Below are 11313 nucleotides of genomic sequence, written 5' to 3' on the forward strand. Positions count from 1 at the left end.
GAGATAACAAATGGTAATGTAGGGAGCTTGAAGGATTGTTAAAGATACGATAAAAAAATTACAATTCTTATTCCACTGCCCTTTCATCTTCTCCAAAGGGACATTGGTTGAAGTAGTTTTTACTTTACGATGCTCGTATTATGTGGTGGTTTGGTTGCAACCTTTTGAGCGTAGCTACTGCTAAGTAGGTCTCTCCACCTAATTTCTAAAAGGGTGAATTGTTAAAGTATTAAAAAAATAGGAGGAAAAGTGTAGCCATGCATAAAAGTCTCAAATAAATGAACAATCCATAGACTAACTACATATCCTATGATTTCTTTATTTATCGAAATAATTTAATTAACGTAAGATCAATTTGAAACAGAAGACTGTTGACCGGCATCTGCTATTAGCAGAATGCACTTCACTCATCATCTTGATTTACATTTTCACATTATGCTGAACGTTGTGGATATCCAATATTTCACAGATTTTGTTATAAAAATGTTTTTTTATTTGTGTGTGTGGTGGGGGTGGTGAGAAAATATGTATAACTGGTACAAAGGGTTGACTGGAGAGCAAAGAGTCAGAGGCTTAGCTAATGTCATCTGTACATCTCAGGAGACAAACAGCTCAGGGCAGTGGCTTTTGTCTGACTTGTAGACTCTCCTTTCAAATATTTTCCTCTTTTGCAGCTACAATGCAGGTTTTGGTCTCCTTCTGACAGGTTGGATAGGTATTGTTTGCTCTCAGGATGTCCCTCGATTGCGCAGAAAAGTGTCCAAATGGAGGAGGATTGTCCTCAGTTCCCTGTGAGATACAGTATACAAGATAAGAGTAATGATAGTCTACTGTGAGTGTTAAATGGCCAGCACATGCAACTTTTGGCTGGTTACAAGATCAGGTGAATGGAAATGTTTCAACCTCTGTCCTCTGTTTCAACCCCCTTTAAGACAAGACAAGTACCTTAGTCCATCAGAGATGGATTGAGGGTTCCCCTCTAGTCGACTGGAAGCCTCAATGATGCCTTTCATTTCCTATTCTCATACATATATATATAACTATGTCACTACAGTTAACAGTGGGTCTAAACCGTGGGCCTGATTGAAACCAGTAGAAGAGCCATGCAGGACAACAGTACGAGCCCCCTTTCTCTATTGGAACTCTCAATGATGCCTTTAATATCCCATTCTCATACATAAAGTATCCTATATCTGTGTTCAGGGTGGCAGGTATCCTAGCTGTTAAGAGCATTGGGCCAGTAACTGAAAGGTCGCTGGTTCGAATCCCCGAGCCGACAATGTGAAAAATTGGTCGATGTGCCCGTGAGCAAGGCACTTAACCCTAATTGCACCTGACAGTTGCTCTGGATAAGAGCGTCTGCTAAATAACTGAAATGTAAATGTCCTCCTCTAGGGCGGGCCTCTGATTGAGGAGAAGATCCAGGACCATGACAACAGTGCGAGTCCTGATCAGCTGGTAACAACAATGGTCTTAGGTGTGAGTTCAATTTCTGGCTATCACCTCCTGCTGAGTTGACCCAACAAAAGGCCTACAGATATAGGATCTTAATTTGACCAGTTACTCGCAACTGGAAATGTGGATTATAATTAATGGACATTTTTGTAAGGGAAATTTCCTGCAACAACAGGGTGATCAAATTAAGATCCTATATCTCTGTAAGTTTGTCAACACAACAAAAGCTTGAAGGGAATCCACAGAGTATTCAACAACTAGTCCTTGTTACTCTAAAAAAAAAAAAATCCAGATACCTGTACTTCTTATAATGGAGAGGGAAAGTGGTAAGTAGAAGGTAAATCTGGATATTTGTCATTAAGAGGGAATGGAATACAATTATAAAATGCTTGCTATTTGAATATAATTCACCCAAATGGAGAATTAATCACTACTGATATAATCTAATCATAGGAGGCAAGAGACACTTCCACTTCAAATCTGACTCAATGAAGTCAATGTATGAACATGCCCATTCCAGGTCCATTCCATTTCCAGGAAATTAAGTGAATGTCAACCTATGACATGAAAAAAAACTAATATAACAATACATTCTCTTCTAGTTGATAAAGAATCACAACAATTGTTACCAGAAATCTTAAATCAAAATGTTGAAACTAATTGTTATTTTGGTGTGAAAAATCAAAAAGCACCAGTACAAATTGACAACAAACACATAACAACCCCCCCCCCCCCCAATGACATTCTATTCTAAGCCAAGCGTGAAAGTTATCAAGCTCTCCCACCCACTCCCAGCTATCAACCCCCCCTGACCCTCATCCCTCCTAACTCTTTGTCCTTACTCTTATCAGCTCTACTCCATCATTATTTTAATAGAGAAGTGGCGCTGAAACCGCTTGCAACTCTAAGTATGTCTTTGTTAGTATCTTGGTGGTGGACCGGTGTCCCGCCCCTCTGTTCCCTCCTGGGTGTGCACTGATTGACGGCCTTCTGCTGGGTGAGTGACAGGCCACATTTGTTAGGCTGTGACGGACAGGCCGAAGGCTGGGGGACTGAATGACTGCTGGTGGTGCTGGTTGGGCCCTCTGCTGCATTGGACGTTGGGGCCCTCTGGCCTGCTCCACCACCACCACCCCTTGGGGGCCTTAGTTGGCCCCCAGGACCCCCAGCTTGCCCAGCCTGTCTGTCCAGCAAGGGTAGTTCTCCGGCGGGCTTGCTGTACCCGAGCAGCTCGTTAGCTGTAAGCCTCTCCTCCTCAGTGACAGAATCTTGACTAGAACCAAAACATTTGATCATATTACTCCAGTGCTAGAGACTGCTGCCCTACGTACATTTACATTTACATTTAAGTCATTTAGCAGACGCTCTTATCCAGAGCGACTTACAAATTGGTGCATTCACCTTATGATATCCAGTGGAACAACCACTTTACAATAGTGCATCTAACTCTTTTAAGGGGGGGGAGGGGGGGGTTAGAAGGATTACTTTATCCTATCCTAGGTATTCCTTAAAGAGGTGGGGTTTCAGGTGTCTCGTACATACGTACATAGAGTCATTGAACACTGGTCATTTTAATAACGTTTACAGACTGTTTTACCCACTTTCCAGGTGTATATATATACTGTTTTCTAATCATGGCTCACCCTATATCACTACTGCTGTACACACCTTTTCTATTCATATACTGTCCATACTGAATGATGGCACTGCATTGGATAGCAGCCATTTTACAGGCTACTGAACAAATGTGTTTTTTACGATGATAAAACACAAATACATAATGTCTCTGCCATCATTTCCAGTGACAAAAAACGTTTCCATACATTGTCAAGACCGGTCGGCAGCCTCGTGTAACATTTGGGCGGGGGGGGGGGGGGGGTTCTCTTTGTTATCAACAGATGGTTTGTGATCTCTAATGTTAAGGAAGTCTGGAGTTCTCGCCTGAGCTAGAAAACCTCATTATAAACTGCAGACCATACTATTTACCAAGAGAGTTTTCATCTATATTTTTCATAGAATTCTATTTACCACCCCAAACTAATGCTGGCACTAAGACCGCACTTAATGAGCTGTATAGGGCCATAAGCAAACAAGAAAATGCACAGCCAGAGGCGGCGCTTCCGTGGACGGTGATTTTAATGCAAGGAAACTGAAATCCGTTTTACCACATTTTTACCAGAATGTCACCTGAGCAACTAAAGGCGACAAAATTATAGATCACCTTCACTCCATACACAGAAATGCATACAAGGCTCTCCCTCACCCCCCCCTTTGGCAAATCTTACCATAACTCTATCCTCCTGATTCCTGCTGACAAGCAAAAACTAAAACAGGAAGTACTCAATACAGAAGTAAAGTGGATGTTAAGCTACAGGACTATTTTGCTAGCACAGACTGAAATATGTTCCGAGATTCATCCGATAACATTGAGGTGTTTACCACATCAGTCACCAGCTTCATTAATAAGTGCATCAACGACGTCGTCCCCACAGTGACCATACGTACATATTGTAACGGCTTTCGTTGGTGGAAGGAGAGGAGGACCAAGGTGCAGCGTGGTACGTGTTAATTTTAATAAACAAAATAAACTGAACACTGAATTTACAAAAAATAATAAAGAGCGAGAACGAAAACGAAACAGTTCTGCAAGCAATACGCACAAACAGAAAACAATCACCCACAACACACAATGGAAAACAGGCTACCTAAGTATAGCTCCCAATCAGAGGCAGCTGTCTTTCGTTGTCTCTGACAACCACACCAGGCCAAACACAGAAATAGACAACCTAGACATACAACATAGAATGCCCACCCACATCACACCCTGACCAAACAAAACATAGAAGCATACAAAGCAATCTATGGTCAGGGCGTGACACATATCCCAGCCAGAAGCCATGGATTACAGGCAACAGCCACACTGAGCTAAAGGCTAGAGCTTCCACTTCCAAGGAGTGGGTTTCTAATCCGGACGCATATACGACTTCAAACGAGCCATCAAACAGCCAAAGCTTCAATACAGGACTAAGATTGAATCCTGCTACTCCGGCTCTTTCGCTCGTCAGATGTGGCAGGGCTTGCAAACTATCGCGGATTACAAAGGGAAACCCTGCCACGAACTGCCCAGTGACGCAAGCCTATCAGACAAGCTAAAATTCTTCTATGCTCGCTCGAGGCAAGCAACACTGAACCATGCATTAGAGCACCAGCTATTCTGGATGACTGTGTGATCTCGCTCTCCATAGCCGATGTGAGTAAGACCATTAAACAGGTTCACAAGGCCACAGGGCCAGATGGATTACCAGGACGCGTACACAGAGCATGCGCTGACCAGCTGGCAAGTGTCTTCACTGACATTTTCAAGCACTCCCTGACCCAGTCTGTAATACCTACATGTTTCAAGCAAACCACCATAGTCCCTTTGCCTAGGTAACCTGTCTAAATAACTATCGCCCTGTAGCACTCACATCTGTAGCCATGAAATGCTTTGAAAGGCTGGTCATGGCTCATATCAACTCCATCAGTCCAGACACCCTGGACCCACTCCAATTTGCATACCGCCCCAACGCATCAAAAGATGATACAATCTCTATTGCACTCCAAACTGTCCTGTCCCACCTGGACAAGAGGAACACCTATGTGAGAATGCTGTTCATCGACTACAGCTCAGTGTTCACACAGCTAACCAAGTCTGGAACCAACAGGACCCTAAGGACCCTGAATAGGACCCTGAATAGCTTCTACCCCCAAGCCATAAGACTGCTAAATAATTCCACATTTTGTTGTGTTACAGCCTGAATTCAAAATTGATTATTTTATTTGACCCATCTACACACAATACCCCATAATGACAAAGTGAAAACATGTTTTTAGAAATTTTAGCAAATTGAATGAAAATGAAATACAGAAATATCTTATTTACATAGGTATTCACACCCCTTTGCTATGGCACTCCAAATTGAGCTCAGGTTCATCCAATTTCCTTTGATAATCCTTGAGACGTCACTACAACTTGGAGTCATTCTGTGGCCAATTCAATTGTTTGGACATGACTCAGAAAGAAACACACCTGTCTATATAAGGTCCCATAGTTGACAGTGCATGTCAGAGCAGAAACTATACCATGAAGTCCAATAAACTTTTTCCAAGAGCAAAGTGGTCTCCATCGTTGGGAAATTGAAAAAATATGGAACTACCCAGACACTGTCCAACCAAACTGAGCCACCGGGCAAGAAGGACCTTGGATGAGAAGGTGACCAAGAACCTAGTGACCACTCTGACAGAACTACAGAGTTCCTTGGCTGAGTTGGGAGAACATGCCAGAAGGACAAGTCTCTACAGCACTTCACCAATCTGGGCTTTATGGGAGAGTGGTCAGATGGAAGCCACTCTTGAGAAAAAATCTCATGACAGCACGCCTGGAGTTTGCAAAAAGGCACGTGAAAGACTATGAGATTCTGTGGTCTGATGAGACAAAAATGTTACTCTTTGGCCTGAATGCAAAGCGCTATGTCTGGAGAAAACACCATCCCTACGGTGAAGCATGGAGGTGGTAGCATCATGCTATGGGGATGCTTTTCAGCGGCACGGACTAGGAGACTGGTAAGGATAGAGGGTACAGTGAATGGGGCAGCAGGGTAGCCTAGTGGTTAGAGCGTTGGGCTAGTAACCGAAAGGTTGCAAGTTCAAATCTCCGAGCTGACAAGGTACAAATCTGTCGTTCTGCCCCTGAACAAGGCAGGGGTTCCTAGGCCGTCATTGAAAGAATTTGTTCTTAACTGACTTGCCTAGTTAAATAAAGGTCAAATAAAATGGAGTCAAATACAGGCAAATTCTTGATGAGAACCTCCTTTAGAGTGCAAACAACCTTAGACTGGGGGCATAGATTTACATTCCAACAGGACAATGACCCCAAGCATACATCCAAAGCAATGCTGGAATGGCTTCAGAACAATAATGTGAAAGTCCTTGAGTGACCCAGTCAAAGCCCAGACTTGTATCCCATTGACAATCTGTGTAAAGACTTGAAGATTGCTGTTCACAGCTTCCCCATCTAACTTAACAGAACTTGAGAAAATCCCCAAATCCAGATGAGCAAAGCTGATACAGACATACCAAAGATGACTCAAAGTGTTGACTACTTATGTAAATTAGATATTTCTGGATTTCATTTTCCTTTTTTCTCCCCAATTTCGTGGTATTATTATCATTAGCAAATAACCATCCACAATATGAGAAAGAATTAATTGCTAACATACACTAATATTTGTAGCAAATCATTTCACTGCTACTCGATGTGCATGGGCATGAAACGCTACATTTAAACCATAGTGGAATATGTTTCATTCATTGTAATATGTATAATGTTGCTCAAAATAATGTAAGATTGTTTTGTTAAAGCGTTAGGAAATGGAGGAAGCGGAAGAAACAACTCTTCAAAATGTAACAAACGGAAGTTCATGCAGCTACAGATTTTTTTTACTATTCCCTCACAGCCAGCATAATGAGCTTGTAAAGCATTTGTGACGTGACATCTACATTTCGGCCGATTTGTTAAACAAAGGCTACAAGGAAGCCGGGGGCACTGGTTCTGTGTTTCAACCCCTTGATAACAATAGCAAGCAGGCGCTGGTGGGAGGCAGTGCTCTCATGGAAATGAGCAACCAAACCAACAATGTAGCTCCTAATCTCTTCAGAGAGGGGAATCGGTTACACAGCAGTATGCACCCCTGAAAGCTTTTCATTAGAAACAGTGTGCTATTGAAACACTAACCCTAAGCCCCTCCCCACGCTTACGAGCACACGCACACACGCACACACATACCCCTAGTGTGTAGCCACAGGGTCTCCTCATACATGGGCCAGATACAAGGTATCCCCTACAACAGAAGGGTAGATGTAAGTGGAGTAAGGGGTAGTTATAGCCGGGCTAGGTGGTGGTATGGGGGGCTAGGCAGTGGGTGGTATCGGGGGGGTGGGGTATGTGGGCAGGGGGTTGGTATGGGGTGCCTAGGCCTCAATGCATGGGATTAGAGTTAATGTGCCCTCCCTGGGTTATAATCTCTTCAGAGGGGGACTTTGTTTGAGGGCTTGAGGGCAGTAAGATAAGTATCTATTACAGAAACTCCCCTCTTATCCCACCCCTCAACAACCTCCCCCTCTTCAGAATTGAAGCACAAAACACTTGCCTCTGTGCCTCCATGTCTTCTGATACCCCAAACCCCAAAAGCAAGTGCTGCTGCCCTTTTCGACTAATCTGGAATTAAGGGCTAAAGCCTTATGGAGAGTAACCAGGACCGATATTTACTCCATCTGTAGGCTGCAAAGTGAGGAGGTTGATGTAGATCAAAGGAGGCTTAGAAAACAAGTGAGGATATTACCATTAAAAAAAAAGAGTTCTCACAAGTTTAATTTCTTGTGTTTGGGGAGGAGGAGTCATAATGTGAGAGAGGAACTATGGGGTCCAAAGCTGAGGATTTAATTAAGTGTAATCTTGTTATATTACCCCTATGTATAAGGAAAATATTTTATTATGCATTGAGTAATCTTAAGACCATCCCAACAGCTGATATAAGTACCCATTTAAGAACCAAGTTAACTTGGTAAAACTCACCCTACTGTTGCTGTCAAAAAGATAAAAAAGTGAAGATACAACATTTGTAGCACAAAATGGCAGTTTAATATCAAAATATTTACTAAAATATAAATAATGTGCAAAACAAAACAAGCTTGATCAGAGGCATGTTCAGACTGAGAGAATACTGACAACTTGAGAAAAAACACACGATGCAAAGTCATGGCACATCAATTAACTCTTGTTTCAACATCTTATAAAACAGCCACTTCATTGTGAACTGATTATTCTATGCCAATAATCTGTTATTGTTTTGTCCTTCAATAGAAATACAATGTAAATACTGAGGGTAAACTTATACAAAACAACATCCCTTATTAACCAACTGACAACAACGGAATGCAATTAACATATAAACATGGCACTTCAAATCTGGAATGTCAAATCAGCCCTCGCAACGAGAAATAATGTTTGCATTCCACCTGCTTGTTAAATTTGTTCGCTTTCATAATTAAACATGGTGTGAGAAAAAGGCAAGCAAAATTCAAATACAGACTAAATTGAAAGAACAAGACAAAAATGAATGCAGCATGCAAAATAGCTCCATATGTAAAGTTTTTGTAACATTTTGTCTCTCAAGAATAAAATGAGACTTTTTAAATTGAATAAAATGACAATCAAATAATGTTTGGACATTGATTGTATTGTAGCAAAGTGATAAACAACAACAACAAAAAACAGGTCAATAGTTAGAGCTCTCTACACCATAAAAGCATACATACAGTGCAGAAAGTATTCAGACCACTTGACTTTTTCACATTTTGTTACATTACAGCCTTATTCTAAAATTGATTAAATAAATAAAAATCCTCAGCAATCTACACATAATATCCCATAATGACAAAGCGAAAACAGGTTTTTAGAATGTTTGACAAAAGAAAAAAAAAAAAAAGTATTTACAGTTGAAGTCTGAAGTTTACATACACTTAGGTTGGAGTCATTAAAACTCGTTTTTCAACCACTCCACAAATTTCTTGTTAACAAACTATAGTTTTGGCAAGTCGGTTAGGACATCTACTTTGTGCATGACAAGTAATTTTTCCAACAATTGTTTACAGACAGATTATTTCACTTATAATTCACTGTATCACAATTCCAGTGGGTCAGAAGTTTACATACACTAAGTTGACTGTGCCATCAAACAGCTTGGAAAATTCCAGAAAATTATGTCATAGCCTATCAGAAGCTTCTAAAGCTAACTGACATAATTTGAGTCAATTGGAGGTGTACCTGTGGATGTATTTTAAGGCCTACCTTCAAATTCAGTGCCTCTTTGCTTGACATCATGGGAAAATCAAAAGAAATCAGCCAAGACCTCAGAAGAAAATTGTAGACCCACACAAGTCTGGTTCATCCTTGGGAGAAATTTCCAAACGCCTGAAGGTACCATGTTCATCTGTACAAACAATAGTACGCAAGTATAAACACCATGGGACCACACAGCAGTCATACCGCTCAGGAAGGAGATGTGTTCTGTCTCCTAGAGATGAACGTACTTTGGTGCGAAAAGTGCAAATCAATCCCAGAAAAACAGCAAAGGACCTTGTGAAGATGCTGGAGGAAACAGGTACAAAAGTATATTTATCCACAGTAAAACGAGTCCTACATCTACATAATCTGAGAGGCCGCTCAGTAAGGAAGAAAGCACTGCTCCAAAACAGTTTGCAACTGCACATGGAGACAAAGATCTTACTTTTTGAAGTAATTTTCTCTGGTCTGATGATACAAAAATAGAACTGTTTGACCATAATGACCATTGTTATGTTTGGTGGAAAAAGGGGGGCGCTTGCAAGCCGAAGAACACCATCCCAACCATGAAACACGAGGGTGGCAGCATCATGTTGTGGGGGTGCTTTGCTGCAGGAGGGACTGGTGCACTTCACAAAATAGATCGCATCATGAGGCAGGAAAATTATGTGGATATATTGAAGCAAAATCTCAAGACATCAGTCAGGAAGTTAAAGCTTGATCGCAAATGGGTCTTCCAATGGACAATGACCCCAAGCATACTTCCAAAGTTGTGGCAAAATGGCTTAAGGACCTCAAAGTCAAGGTATTGGAGTGGCCATCACAAAGCCCTGACCTCAATACTAAAGAACATTTGTAGGCAGAACTGAAAAAGCGTGTGTGAGCAAGGAGGCCTACAAACCTGACTCCGTTAGACCAGCTCTGTCAGGAGGAATGGGCCAAAATTCACCCAACTTATTATGGGAAGCTTGTGGAAGGCTACCCGAAAGGTTTGACCCAAGTTAAACAATTTAAAGGCAATGCTACCAAATACTAATTGAGTGTATGTAAACTTCTGACCCACTGGGAATTCGATGAAATAAATAAATGCTGAAATAAATCACTCTCTACACTATTATTCTGACATTTCACATTCTTAAAATAAAGTGGTGATCCTAACTGACCTAAGACAAGGAATTTTTACTAGGATTAAATGTCAGGAAATGTGAAAAACTGAGATTAAATGTATTTGGCTAAGGTGTATGTAAACTTCCGACTTCAACTGTACATAAGTATTCAGCCCCTTTGCTATGAGACTCGAAATTTAGTTCAGGTGCATCCTGTTTCCATTGATCATCCTTGAGATGTTTCTACAACTTGATTGTAGTCCACCTTTGGTAAATTCAATTGATTGGACATGATTTGGAAAGGCACACACTTGGTCCCACAGTTGACAGTGCCTGTCAGAGCAAGAACCAAGCCATGAGGTCGAAGGAATTGTCCGTAGAGCTCAGAGACAGGATTGTGTCGAGGCACAGATTTGGGGAAGTGTACCAACAAAAGTCTGCAGCATTGAAGGTCCCCAAGAACACAGTGGCTTCCATCATTCTTAAATGGAAGATGTTTGGAACCACCAAGACTCTTCCTAGAGCTGGTCAGGGAGGTGACCAAGAACCTGATGGTCAATCTGACAGAGCTTCAGAGTTCCTCTGTGAAGAATCTTCCAGAAGGATAACCATCTCTGCAGCACTCCACCAATCAGGCCTTCATGGTAGAGTTGCCGGATGGAAGCCACTCCTCAGTAAAAGGCACATGACAGCCCACTATGAGTTTGCCAAAAGGCACCTAAATACTCTCAGACCATGAGAAACAAGATTCTCTGGTCTGATGAAACCAAGATTGAACTCTTTAGCCTGAATGCCAAACGTCACATCTGGAGGAAACCTGGCAACATCCCTACGGTGAAGCATGGTGGTGGCAGCATCCTGCTGTGGGGA

Source organism: Salvelinus namaycush, chromosome 14 (genome assembly GCF_016432855.1).
Source record: "Salvelinus namaycush isolate Seneca chromosome 14, SaNama_1.0, whole genome shotgun sequence".
Classification (NCBI taxonomy): Eukaryota; Metazoa; Chordata; class Actinopteri; order Salmoniformes; family Salmonidae; genus Salvelinus; species Salvelinus namaycush.